Consider the following 15,301-nt stretch of genomic DNA (forward strand, 5'->3'; position numbering starts at 1 on the left):
AGACAGAAGGCACTTCACATTCTGAGCCTCCAACTCAGATAATCTGATCTTATAAATGTTGTTCTTCCTCTTGCTGTTAAACAGAACAGAGCCATCGATTTGACTTACAGCCCGGCAGGACTTTTGATTGAATATAACATCATAACCCTTGTCAGCTAATTGACTTATAGACAATAAGTTATGTGTTAAGCCGTCTACCAATAACACATTATCAATGCATGGACTACTATCTACACAAATAGTACCAGTACCAACAATTTTACCCTTTTCATTTCCTCCAAAGCCAACTTCGCCTCCAGGCTTAAGTTTCAGCTCTCGGAACATACGCCTTTCTCCCGTCATGTGACGCGAGCATCCACTGTCCAGATACCATGATTGGTGTTTCAGTGGAGCTATCAAGGATATCTGCAACATAGATAATATTGTCCTTAGGTACCCACTTTCTGGGTCCTCTCTTGTTAGTTACCCCAGAGGTTCTGATCACCTTGGGTGTCTCAACATGATATTTTAAAGGAATATTTGCATGATATTTAGACATAGAGAAGAATCCCTTTTTAAGAGGGTTTTTAGCAACTTTAGCAGGTAAAGGATCAGGCAATATGGTACCAGAGGGAACAAAGCATTCATACAAGGATTTAGCTTTAGACACAGAGGGCTCATTTCTAATTGGTTTAGAATAGCCAATGCCATGCATTCCATTTCTGCTTACGCCATAGATCATTGAAGCCATTAAGCTTCTATCCACGCTTTTAGCTAGGAATCTTTGAAAAGACTTTTCATACTTAGACTCATTTCTACAATCAGAGGCATCACAGGCAACAATTTCTTCTAACTTAGCAATCTGGTTCTTAAGCACAGAGTTAGAATTGATCAAAGCATGATTATCATTTTTCAAATCAGAAATAATTTTCTCATGTTCAGAAGGAGTCTTGGAAACAGCAGATAAGTCCTTTTTCAGCTTCTTATGCTTAGACAATAAGGAGTTATATTTATCCATGATATCAGACAATGCATGTTTCAGTTCAGAGGTAGAGAAAGAAGCGAATACCTCATTTTCATCGTCTGAGTTAGGATCTCCTTCTGATTCTGAGTCAGAGTCAACAGCTCCCTTTGACTCTGCTTCCTTGTCTTTGACAATAGCCATGAGTCCTTGGACTTCACCATCAGAGTCAACATCCTCTGACTCTGATTCATCAAATGTCACCATCAGACTCTTCTTTGTCTTGAAGTGCTTCTTTGGCTTCTTGTCCTTTTTCAACTTTGGACAGTCACTTTTGTAGTGCCCTGATTCTTTGCACTCAAAGCATGTGACTTCCTTAAGTGAGGACTTCTTCTGACCTGAGGATTCAGACTTTCCTTTTGCCTTTCCAGAGCCTTTGTATTTGCTCTGCCTATGCTTCCAGATGCGATTGAGTCTCTTGGAGATCAGAGTCAGCTCATCTTCATCAGAATCTTCTGATGCTTCTTCAGATTCCTCTTCTTCAGCTTGAAGAGCTTTTGACTTTTCAGCCTTAACCTTTTCAGATTTAGATTTCAAGGCTATGGACTTTTTCCTCAGATCTTGCATCTCTGAGCGCTTCAGCTCATGGCATTTCAAAATGCTGATGAGTTCTTCTAAACTCATATTCTCAACATCTCTCGTGAGCTCTATTGAAGTCACTAAAGGCATCCAACTTTCAGGAAGACACCTGATGACCCTTATGACATGATCTTTTGTTGTGTAGCTCTTGTTGAGAGGTCGTATGCCAGCTACAAGCAACTGAAATCTGGAGAACATTTTTTCAATGGACTCATTTGGCTCCATGATGAAGGATTCATACTTTTGGATCAAAGACAATGCCTTTGATTCTTTGACTTTCTTGTTTCCTTCATGAGACATCTTCAGAGATTCGAAAATGCCTTTCGCAAACTCACGATCTGTAATCTTCTGGTACTCTTCATAGGAAATAGCACTTAGAAGAATTGCTCTTGCTTTGTGATGTTGTGAGTACAGCTTCTTTTGATCTGCAGTCATCTCTGACCTTGGGATCTTCTTGCCATCTGCATCAACTGGACGCTCGTAGCCATCCACAATAATATCCCAGAGATCTGCATCAAAACCCAGAAAGAAACTTTCCAGTCTATCTTTCCAATATTCGAACCTTTGACCGTCGAACATAGGAGGCTTTGCATTGTAACCATCTCTTTGAGTTTCACTGGTGGTGGCAGCCATTGTTTTTCACACCGGCCCGGATCACTGAACACTGTTAGGTGTGGTAATCAGAACTTGCGCTCTGATACCAATTGAAGGTATGAAAAACGGTAGAAAGGGGGGGTTTGAATAACGTTTTCAAGATAAAGCTTCCACCTTAAAGATTTTGACAAATCTTTCGAGAACTTAAGTGCTAAAGATAAGAGATAGAAAAGCACACAAGGATTTTATCCTGGTTCACTTGATAAATCACTCAAGCTACTCCAGTCCACCCGTTAAGGTGATTTCTTCCTTCTTAGAATGAAGGCAATTCACTAATCAGGTAAGAGTTACAACTGCACTTGAAACCTACAAGTGACTAACAATTACACTGACTTAGCTCACACTAAGATTCACTCTCTTAGTCTTCTCTAGGATCCGATCAACCTTGATCTCCTAAAGGAACTAAACAAACTGTTTATCAAAGAATTGTTTACAAGAGATTTGCTTCTAAAAAGCTAATAGTAAACTCAATGAATTTCAGATGAAAGAAAGCTTAGAAGAATTTGAATTTGTCTTGTGCGTATGTGAATGCTTCTAGCCGCTTCTTTCAGTCTTCAGCCTCTTTATATACTCCAAGGATTAGGGTTGAGCGTTGCATGGAAAATGCTACCGTTGGAGGGCAGTTCTGGAAAATCCAGCTTCTGCTGTGTCTGAGACTGTTAGGTAGGTCGTCAGGAAGGTACAGTTGCTTTTGTACTTGGATAGCGACTTGACCTTTAAACCTAGGAGACTTTTGATCAGGGGAATGCTTCATATTGGAACTTGTGAAGCCGGTTGATCAGAGTCAGAGGGAAAGCCCAGATCCTCTGACCATTGTTTCTTCTGATTCTGAACTCAGAGGGAAGTACATGGTCTTCAGAGTATCTCGCTTCTGGACATCAGAATTTCACTAATCAGCTTCTGGATCTTCAGAGTCTTCTACACCATCAGAATATCTGAGCCTTCAGTGTTTCTTGGTTATCAGACTTTCGGGATCTTCAGAACTTCTAGTGACTGAGTCCACATCAGAGTTTGTATAACTTCAGAACTTTTGAAGCTTTTCCACTGTTCATACTGAACATGGTGAATGCGAAAGCGTTGCTTGGGTCGCTCTTTATACACAGTGCTTCTGATTTGTGTGAGATTGAGTTGAGGTCAGAGCCTGTAAATAGCACACTCAGAAAAACACGTTAGAGTACCACAATTGTTCATATCAAAAGGTTAACTTGTAATCATCAAAACATAGAGTTGTACTACTAGATCAAAACTTGATCTTACAATTACCTTTCGAAGAAACTTCTTTGGATGGGAATTGGAATTATATGTCGAATTTCTGAACCTAATTAATGCTAGAACCCCTGTAGTGAACTCAAGTGATTCTCTGATCTGGTGTGGAAGTGGAAATTATTAATTTTAGGCCTCTGGAGTTGGGTCGATGAGAATCTGGTAGAAGAAGAAGAGTTTGCTATCCCAGATAAGATAAGGAAAATCATTCCCCCGAAGGTTGGTATGTTGTATTGGCAAGCTTGTATGAATAAATTGGCAACGAAAATGAACTTATGGCGAAGAGGTGTTATTCCTGCTGAACAAAGGATATGTGTTTTCTATAATGATAAAGATGAGACAAATGATCATATTTTCTTGCTCTGCCCGCGAGTCAGTGAAATCTAGAACAACTTCCTAAGGAGAGAAGGAATAGCCTGGTCATGCCCCAACTCCTTGATGGCGATACATGAAGAGTGGAAAAGCCTTCCATCAGGTATGGATAACACAGTTTGGAAACTCATACCTTATGCTCTCATTTGGTCCCTATGGATGGAGAGGAGCAATATAGCTTTTCAAGGGAAAATGGCTAATATGCATGAAGTGGGAGACATGATCCTGATCAGGCTAGCTTGGTGGTTTAAGAATGCTCTGCCAAGTTGTCCCTATGATATTGAGCAGATTACTCTAAACTTGGAAAACATCCAATTCCCTACAATACAGTGCTCCTAGACATGTTTCTTGGGCACCCCCGGACACTGGCCTGCTAAAGTGCAATGTTGATGGAGCCTCCAAAGGCAATCCAGGAACTAGTGGGGTAGGTGGAGTGATTAGCGATTCAAACAAAAAATTATTGGGGTTTTTCGCAGTAGGAATTGGTTTTGGATGAGCTCATGAAGCAGAGGTTAAAGCAATTTATTTTCAAGAACGTAATTCTTGAGAGTGACTCGACAACGACTATAAGTTGGGTGGTCACAAGAGAGAAAAGGCCATGGAAACTACTCAACGAATTAAATCAAATTGATCTTCTATTGGAAGAGATCAACTGCCTGGAAATAAGACACACCTATAGAGAAGGAAACATTGTTGCAGATTACTTGGCAAACAAAGGCTGTGAAGGCAAGGACCCTATTTGGGTGCTGCTAGAAGGGAATAGGGAACCATAATCTTGTTTTATTTTCTTAGTTTCCCCTGTTTTCTGTGTCTCTGTAATAGGTTATTTTGTGCCCCTTCTCATGTGAGACAAGGGGTTGGGCTTTGAGGAAAAGCACTTTGTTGCCTGTGCAAGGTGACTTGACTTGTGCTTGTATCATGTTTCTATTTTATGAATAGATTTGATCTTTCAAAAAAAAAATGACATTGTTAAATATTGATCATGAGCTAGGTTGAATATTTTTAAATATATTTATTTTTTTCAAAAGCAAAATATATTATTGAATGAGAAAACTACATGAGAACAAGTGAACAACCATCACATGAAGTAGGGAAAAACCCGAACAAACACAATCAACACAGACAATCATAACACTCCCCTTATATGATCAACCTTTAAGAATGTGCCTTGTTAAAACCTTATTAGGAAAAACCTTGTGCGATAAAAACCTAATGAAGGAAACAAAATACAACTTGAAATATATTTAATGATTTTTTTTTGCTGCACTGAAATATATTTAATGATATTACGTATGTTAATTAATTAATTTTAAAATAGTAAATTAAATAATACTTTAAAACTTGATTAAAAATTGTAAGAATAATATATATTTATCAAATTAATTTAGTGATAAAGGTTTTTGTATCCAAAAGGTTTTAGTTTAATAATACTTAACGTTTTAAGTAAATTAAATACTGACTAATATGACACTTAACCCAATATTTAATTATTAAAAGTCAAAACTACTTCAAATTAAGATGTAATAATAAATTTAAGTAAAAATTATATAAAATAATAAAATAAAAGTATAAATTATTACATGGTAATTTTTAATCAAAAAGGTTAAATTAAAAATAATGGTAAGTATTAAGATTATATAATAATTATAATATTAATTGATCATTATGATTTAATTCTTTTTTCAAAATAAATAATGTATTTAGAAACTATGATACTTTTTCAAAAATAAAATTCCTCATACTTAATTTTTATATAATAATTCACTTAATATTTAAAAAGTAATAACATAAAATAATTTTTACCATAAATAAGTAAATTAAAATTTATTTTATAAAATTATTAATGATATTATTAATTAATAATAACACAGTGAAAATTCTATGCCTTTTAAGATATTTCATTTATAAGTATTTTAATTAATAAATATAAAATATCCATAAGTAACTGAGATTTGTTTTTGTTACAATAACTGAGATATTACATTAACACTAATTTATGAAAACATTAATCATAGACAACAACTTAAGAAAAAAATATCTAAAATAATTAAAATACACTATAAACTTTTATCATATTTAAGTAAAATATAAATATTATTTAATTTTTTTTATGATTAGCATCAAATAGATATAAAGTGAATGAAACTTTATGCACTTAAAATATTTATTTCATAAGGATTTTAATCATCAAACATAAAACTACTTATATTTAACTAAAATATTTAATATTAAAAATACTTTATGAGAACATTAATTATTGAATAAAGTTTTAGAAAACAAATTATTAAAAAACACTATAAATTATTAAACATTTAATATCAAATACAAAACTATTATTCGCAATATATATATCAAGCATTAAAATTACATAATGACCATTGTAGATAATTTTTTAAACCAGATAATTAATATTTACTAATTGTTTCATATATTTATTTTTTTTAAAAAAATTATTAGTGGTTATAAAATATTTATAAACATATTTTGTGAAACTTTGAACATGTTATGTACAGGTAATTATTTATTATTATATGTCTTCCTCTTACTGCTAATACGCAATTAACTTTAAAAAATTGCTTTAGAAAATTGTAATATTTATAATTAGAGTGCTAATTAAATTTCCTGAACATATATATATTTTTTCAACCTTTTAGAAATAAATTTATCAAAAAAATGTATACACTACATAAAAATTATTATTATTATTTGGAATTAATAATTTAACATAGTATCTCACTAAAATTATCTTGTTTTAATTATATTTCATAATTGAAAATGATTTTAGCTTTTAAAAAAAAATTGACATATTTTTGATAATATACTACTACAACAAAACATATAAATAAATCTCTACAATGTTAAATAAGATGTGAAAAAAGTATCATTTACCTCTTCATCATTGTCCTCTTTGACTTTTGCAACATGAAGTTCGTACTTTCACTCTTGGTGATAATGTTAATATCACCTTCAACTAAAGCCAAACTACCTTATGGCTTCACCATAGATCTTATTCATAGGGATTCACCTTTGTCCCCTTTCTACGACTCTTCAATGAACCAATCAGAGGCCCTTATAAATGCAATTAAGCGCTCAATTTCGCGAGCCAACACCTTATATCTCACCCCCACTGCATATGGAATTAAATCTTACGCTCCACTTATTGGAACCGAAGGAACTTACCTCATGAAATACTCCATTGGAAACCCACCTATAGACTTATTTGGCTTTGTGGACACAGGAAGTGATCTTATTTGGATGCAATGCAAGCCTTGTGAAGATTGCTTTTACCAGGAACACCCAATATTTGATCCAATGAAATCTAAAACTTACCAAAAGGTTTCTTGTCAGAACGATACTTGTAACTTGGTCCAAATACATGCTTGTGGAGATGAAACCGTGTGCAGGTATGAGTACAATTATGGGGACGGTTCCATGACAGCCGGTGAGTTGGGTAGTGATACCTTTCACTTTGGTCCTTTTCGAGAAGAGTTTTCTCCACATACCTTGATCGGGTGTGGACATGCCAATAGTGGAACATTCAAGTCTGCGGGTACAGGAATAGTTGGTCTTGGACAAGGACCTTTGTCGTTGGTTTCCCAACTAGGTGATCAAATTGGTCACAAATTCTCATATTGTCTTGTTCCTCGATATTCAGAAACCGAAAGTAAACTCAAGTTTGCGGAGGAAGCAAATATATCTGGAAATGGAGTTGTTACAGCCCCTTTGATGGACAAATATCCACACTCCTTTTACCATCTTCGTCTTTTTAAACTTTACATTGGCAGGAAAGCAATTCGGCCTCCGGCGTCTTCAGGTAATGGTTATTTTACATTTCTTGAATAAGTATTAAACATCGGCCTCCGGCGTCTTCAGGTAATGGTTATTTTACATTTCTTGAATAAGTATTAAACATCGACGTACTGTAGAGACTCTAAATTGTAGTCAACTCTCATCCCTAGCTTATTGATGTCATCTCATCTCTTAGCCAACTTTTGAAAAGAGTTAAGAGAGCTAATAATATAAATATATAGTATCAAAGTCTATCATAAATATGTTATTGGACCACTCACCATTACTAGTATTCTACACTTCAGATATAGAGCCATGGACATGAGAGTGTGTAGTAGTTAGAAATTAATTATAGGCAAATTTTGTGGTACCCTGAAATTCTTTTAGGTACGGTACCCCGACTAGATGAAATTGTGAAATTAAAGGGCAGAGAAAGAGAGAAGATTAGACCTTTTAACTTTTGTTGGAATCTTAGACGTCATGCCGGTTGTTCCAGCCAGTGTTATCAGACTCGGACCGGTGATCGACTCGGTCGAGGTACTGGGTCAATGAGTCAATGGTTCAACCACTGGGTCACTGGTTGAACCGTTTAACTCGGTCGATACTAAAAAAATTAAAAAAATTCATAATACCATAATAAAATGTCACAAAATACCATACACACAAAAGCAATAAGGAATTTTTTACCACAACAAAATGTCACAACTCACAAATAACTAAAATAAGTTTTAAACATCATCAAACAACATCGATTTTACGCTTTAATCACAACAAAAAGCGTATAAACAAGTTTAAAACAGAATCAACAACTAAGATCTTGTACATCATAAGCTAACAAATGATATATACACATGAAACAACTTGTATATAATCCAGTTTCTGATTCATGCTAGCTAAAAGGATTATCAATTTTTCAATTTTTTACAACACCAAAGCTTGTTATTCATATTCTTTAATTTGTCCTCAAAGAAACGACAAGAAGACTTTGCAAAGAAATTATATAGAACAACTTGACTCATTCTATATTAAAAAATTAAAAGAATTAATAATACTAACTAACATTAATTAATAACTTCATAATAAAAACACACAAATAATTATTTTAACTTATTGTTAAATAACGTTTTTGAAACAATTGTTAAATAACGTTAAGAAATAGTTATTGTTAAATTACTTAAATATATATATAAGTAATTATTATAATGGTTGGGTTGTGTTTTAGTTATTTTGTGTAACACTAATTTCGTTCAAAAAAAAAAACTGATGTTTACTTGTTAAAGATTTGTATAGTATTATTTTTGTTTATATAAATATAATTAATTGTAACCATTATATCAAAACACTTGTCTAGCCTAGTGGTAAGGTTCACAGCATTGAATCTTGAGGGAATGGGTTTGAATCCAAGCTAGACTCTTTTTCAAATTTTTTTCGCAACTAATAAATGCTAAGAAAAAAAAGGGCTCTGTTCAAAAAAAAATACAGGGGAAAAAAAAGGCCCGTTAATACAGGGAAAAAAAAGGCCCGTTCTAAGAACAAAAAAGGTAAAAAAAATACAGGCCCGTTCTAAGAAAAAAAAAGGTGCTCTGTTAAAAAAAAAAGGCCGGTTCAACCGAGACCGGCCGAGTCTCCGGTTTAATCATAAAAACCGGCCGAGTTGACCGGTTCACACCGGGCGGCTTGCATGGCCGATCCAATGCTCGGCTCGAACCGGTCTAGGGTCCGGTTCCCGATTCAACCGGTCGAACCGGCCGGTTCGAGCCGAGTTTTATAACACTGGTTCCAGCTCTTTTTAAGTCAGAATCTAGTGGTGGAAGTGGAAATATATATGATGTAAGAACAAGAGAGTTATTGACCATAATAAGGGTGAGATATGGAAATTGGTGTTTGGCGAACGACAAGATAATGAGATAATTTACTAAAATGCTCATGAATGATGGTGCTAGGGGCTTTTAGAAGTTAAAAAATTGGAGATAAAGTGGTTTTACATCATTTAAGGTATCGTACCCTCATTTAAATTAAAGTATCACAGTAAGCACCTTAATTATATGGATAAACGTGAAAATTGTCCCTGAACTTTGAGGGAGATTTATTTTCGTCTCTTGCCGAAAAATCTTCCTATGGACGCCCTCGAACTTAGGTTTTTTTTTTTGAAACCGTCCTTACCGTTAAAAAGCTCCGGCCGCTGTGGCCAAATGTCTGTTTTAATCCTATGTGGACATGCCACGGCATTTTATAAAATGACGTGTTATATGTAATCCTATTATTTTTTTATATGTAATTAAGCCCTGAAAACATTCATAATCTAATTCAATTTCTAAACCCTAAACTAAAACTAAAACTAAATCAAAACCCCCTCCATCATCTTCCTCCTTCATACCCAACCCATAAATTAGAATAAAAAAACAAAAACCCAGAAACATGACGAACTTTCATCATCTTCATCTAAAAACCCATAAAACACATACCCAAAAACTCATAATTCCCCAAACCCTACGACCCTAAAATTCAGTCTCAGATTTTAGAAAGGCCACAAAACAAAATCATTTTCCAATGCATGAATCTTAAACAAATTGGCACAAGACAAATTCAATCTGACCCCCAAAACTTTTGTCATGTAGTAAATCTTATAAGTTATAACACTTACATTGTACATCAAAATTTTTGTTCATTACGTAGCTTGATTAGACAGAAGAGAGAAAAAAGGTGCAAGACACGAACCTGAACTATACAGAGCTTGAGGTAACACTAATGAAAAACAAAACCCAAACTAAAAAACTCAAGTCACCTAATTAAACCCTTTCAGAATTCCCAAGTTCATCTTCTCTCGCAAAGGAGTCCTCTGAAACCTTGCCAATCCTCATTCTCTACTTCCTCTCTTGCATCCAAGCTCTGATCTTAGCAGTTCGTGTTGTTTTCCCTCTCAGATCTGGCCACGTTGTGCTACCTCCAAGATGAACACAAACTAAGACCCAAGCTTCGTCGCACCATTTTCACAACGGTTGCAACTAAAACTTCCATGGTGCCAGTCCTCATTCTTTGCATCTCTCTCGATTAACCCAGATGGGAGATCAAAACCCAGAAATTGAATAATCCTGGACAACACAACTAAAGGTTGAAGAACGAAGCTGAAGATGCCCCATCTAGGAAAACGAACCAGCACGACACAACAAGCAACGCTGCTGGATCCTTCTTCTCCTTTCTGGCAGGATTGATTTTAGATTTGGGATTTTTTGGGTTTTGTGGATCTGAGTGTGGTGTTTTTGAAATTGTGGGTTGTTCCAACAAGTTGTTGGAGGAGGAGGATGAGGGTGGATCTGGGATTTTGTGGATCTAAGTGTGGTGTTATTGAATTTGTGAGTTATTGGAGGAGGATGGGCGTTTGTGATACGATGTTTAGAAATTAGATAGGTTTTGGGGGCTTAATTACAAATAAAATTTATAATTTTTTTAAAAAAATTAACACGTCATTTGATTAAATGACGTGGCATGTCCACATAGGACTATAATGAACCCATGTCCACGGCGGATGGAGCTTTTTAACGGAAATGATAGTTTTAAAAAGCAACCTAAGTTCGTGGGTGTCCATAAGAAGATTTTTCGGCGAGGGCCGGAAATCAAATCTCCCTCAAAGTTTTTTTTTTTTTGAAAGTGAACAAATCATGTTATATAAGAAAATATCCATAGCACATGACAAGAGAAAACTACGTTATAAATCGTTAGAGACAGTTTCACGTTTATCCCTTAATTATACCAAGGAAAATTCCCACATAAACTTCTAATTCTAAACTCAAAGGAAATTTTTGAGAAAGTACTCAATTTTATCATGGTTTTAATTATTCATGTAAGGTTTTATTTTCATATTCATGCCTACATGACACAACTTAATTGGCGGGACATGAAAAGGAACATCAAATGGGAACTAAGGACATTGGTCCACCTTAAACTCGAATTCTATTATATTTTCATAATTTATGTTGTTTTCTCTTTATATTGTATTTGTACGATTGTACTCTTATTAAATAGCACGATTTTACAGATTTTATATTGGATACTGGGACTACGCTGACTTTTCTTGAGACAAGTTTGTACGAGAGTGTTGAAGCTGCTGTGATAAAAGCTAATAGTGATGGTCCTAAACCAATAAAGGATCCACCAGGGTCACTTAGGTTGTGTTACTTTGATGGAAAAATGAAGGTCTTCCCTACTTTTACGTTCATTTTCTTCAGGTCTAACCTAGGGTTGCGATTAAATGCATATAATGTATTTCAGAAGATCGACAATTTGATTTGCCTTATGATGGCCCCTAACAAAGGGTACTCCATCTTTGGCAACATAGCACAAGTGAACTTCAAGGTATTGCATGATCTAAATACAAAAATGGTTTCTTTTGCACCCGCGGATTGCACCAAGGAGTAGCAAGAAAACCTCTTTATTCTCTAAAATTGATATGTTCAATTATACATGTATATGTTCCAAATAAAAATTTTATGAATAAAAATCTCTCATTTTGATAATTTTTGGGATGTTAATGATATTCATGATCAAGTTTAAGATGATTTTTGTTCTGGATACCTGCTTGAGAAAATTCTAAAAGGAAAATGGTGATGTCCACTACTACAAATAACAAATGTTATTGTGGTTTTGTGTCAACATTACTGCCGTATTGTGATGCATAATGATGGAGCTATTACCACGATCAAGTATACACGAAACCGTAATATAGATCTCACAGTTATATAGTTGTGTTGTAAGCACTAATGCAATAGATTTGTCTATAACAATTGTTTTATAGCACATAATACAATGATTCTCATTATAACAATTGTTTTATAGCACATAATACAATGATTCTCATTCTACACATGACCGAAACATTAGCTCCCATTTTTTGCTATTCTTCTTTACAACGGTTTTGCACACACCAAGTATTAGGTCCATATTTTTTTGTTCTTCTACAACGATTTTATTTACAAACTAGTCCTTTTACCCGTGCGATGCACGGGGATATTCATTTTTATTTTTAGTATGATTCTTTTTTAATTTTGTGTTTTTAAAGTTATTTTATAGATTAATATAACTAAATTTATTTTAAATCATAAATTTGAATTTTATTTTATTGAGTGCACACATTAGTGACCTTTTAATGTATAGAGCCCGTAGTTACAGATATAACCTCAAGAAATTGAAAATTGCTTTCAAATCTCTTCACCAAAAGCTTTCTTCACTGTAAAAAAAGGGAGATAGGTCATATTCCACTCTATAGGAGTTTAACCGACTTTAAAGGAATAACACTGATGAAGATGACATTTAACTTACAATTAGAGACTCGCATTTTAATGGAAGAGTTGTTACTCCTTGATTTAATCACGAATAAAAGATAAAAATAAAATAAAATCATAAGAATGGGTCCCATTGTCGGATATTCTGGACTAAATATTGTACACAAACTTAAATAGCAATTATCATGTCTTTTAGTAGACACTTATTTGGCAGTTTAAAAAGTTCTAGAATATAAAAAACAAATAGTGAAAAGGGATAGGATAGGACACAATGATGATTTACATGCAAATTGGTTATTTGGTTACTTGATTTGCTTCATATGCCCATCATCTGAAGATACTCCATATGCTAAGTCAGCATGACATCCAAAGCCTACATAATTTTTCTGCTTTTTAGTTTATGTGGCTGGCCAAGTTGTAACTAAAACTGCCTTCTTTTCAGTATGAAGGTAACTTCCTTGCATTTAGTCAAGAGCCATGTTGAGTGATAGTCATAGGGATGCAAAAAGGAGGAGCACGCCAGAAATGGGGAAGGGGGATATCATATCATAAGATTTGTAGATTTGCTGAAACTGCACCTCACATTTGCTCCCTTGGCACTGAAACACAATAAAACACCAAAATCAATGTTTTTGTCTTCTAAAAAATAGCATCCCCCTCTCAGATTAATCCAATGATCAAATAACATCAAGCACTCAAATTTCAAAGAGACAAAGTAAGCAGCTGCATTAGAGAAAAGAAAGGAGAGAATTTCATAAAATCATACTTAACCTCAGTCAAGTAAATGGAAAATGGAAAAGCAATCCAGGTGGGCATGGGAACAATAGTAAATATTAAAAGAACCCTCAGTCAACGAATATGCATAAAACCTGCAGAGTAAGGTGTCTAAAAGCATCCTTAACCTCAAATTGAGAGGCACTTGGTTGGACTCTTAATGTCCCAAATAATAAATCACCTAATTTACATCATCTATATTCTGTCTCCTTTTTTATAACCCCTACATAACCCAAGAATTAGATCACATACTGAGGTAGCCTAGCTACTTGGTAAAAAGTAGTCTAATTAACAGGTACTAACAGAGAGATAATTTATAAAGCTAAAAAAAAAAGTTATATAACTTTTTTCATTGATTTTGCTCGGTATAGACTTCTGAAAGTACTGCATAGTGCATAATGAAAGTCACACCACAACACACATACAATGTACAAATAGGCAACTAAGAATCAAACAACTATGAATAGGGATGAGGTCTATGATTGCATTACAGGGCTTACCTTTCAAAACTATCACCGTCCTCAAAGCAATTAAACACAGTACCCACTAATTACCTGAAAATAGGATAGAATAATTATAAAGAAAAATTGAAAGACAAAAAGAGGCTAAAGAGAAATCAACAAAAGAGAAAGGACTCTGAAAGAAACAAATGAACTACAACATTTAAGAAAGTGTAGCACCAAAAACTAAAGCAAAGAATGAAAGGAAGAGAACAACATTAGAGTCACACATACTCAACAAAATGCAGAAAGCTTTGCATAAAAAGATTAAAAGAATGCTTTAAAGAAATTAGAATGCAAAAAATAAACCAAAGAAGGAACAAAATGTTTATCTGGAATCATATAAAGATCTTCTCTCCATCCATTATTCTTTATTTTCATTCTTAATCATTTTTACACATGACACAACATTCCCCTCATATCCACTTCCTCCCGTTCCAAGATCTACCTGTTCCCTTTTGAGCACCCAACTCTTGTATCATGACAAACCCTCATGCATAAAAAAATTCTGTGTTAAAGAGCAGTGTTTGCTTCCAAACATCTGAATCAAGTTTTCCAATGACATGGAGATGAGATTCTTGTATATTTCATCGAAATTAACTCCAAGAGCTGATTCTTGTGCTTGTAAAGTAACCCCCAACATCCAAGGGGCAGGATTATAACCATTATTAATTTTTGGCACTCCATTAATTTCCTAGACCATGCACATCTTACTTTGACGTAAAAACTGATTGATAATACAGATAGTATTTAGCACTAATTCAATAATTAGAGATACTGATGTTGACCTCCAAGTAATTGATCATATGAGAACACTGCCATCCTAAAGGCCCCACATATTTTCTCACCTTTAGGCTTCAAGAGAAGTATCTGTGATATCACAATATAGAAGCTTAGCCTTGAGATATGAATAAAAATGTTACAATAGCAGCAAAAGAGAAACAAAATTACAGTTGCAAATGGCTAAACGAAAAACTCAAAATGATCTAGTTCACAAAATAGATATAAAGATTAAGCATGATAGCAGGCTTCTGGCACTAAAATCCGTCTTATTTATTTTTCTTCACATTCACTTTTTAGGTAGATCTCAG

The sequence above is a fragment of the Lotus japonicus genome, chromosome 3, assembly GCF_012489685.1.
Source record: "Lotus japonicus ecotype B-129 chromosome 3, LjGifu_v1.2".
In the NCBI taxonomy this organism is placed as follows: Eukaryota; Viridiplantae; Streptophyta; class Magnoliopsida; order Fabales; family Fabaceae; genus Lotus; species Lotus japonicus.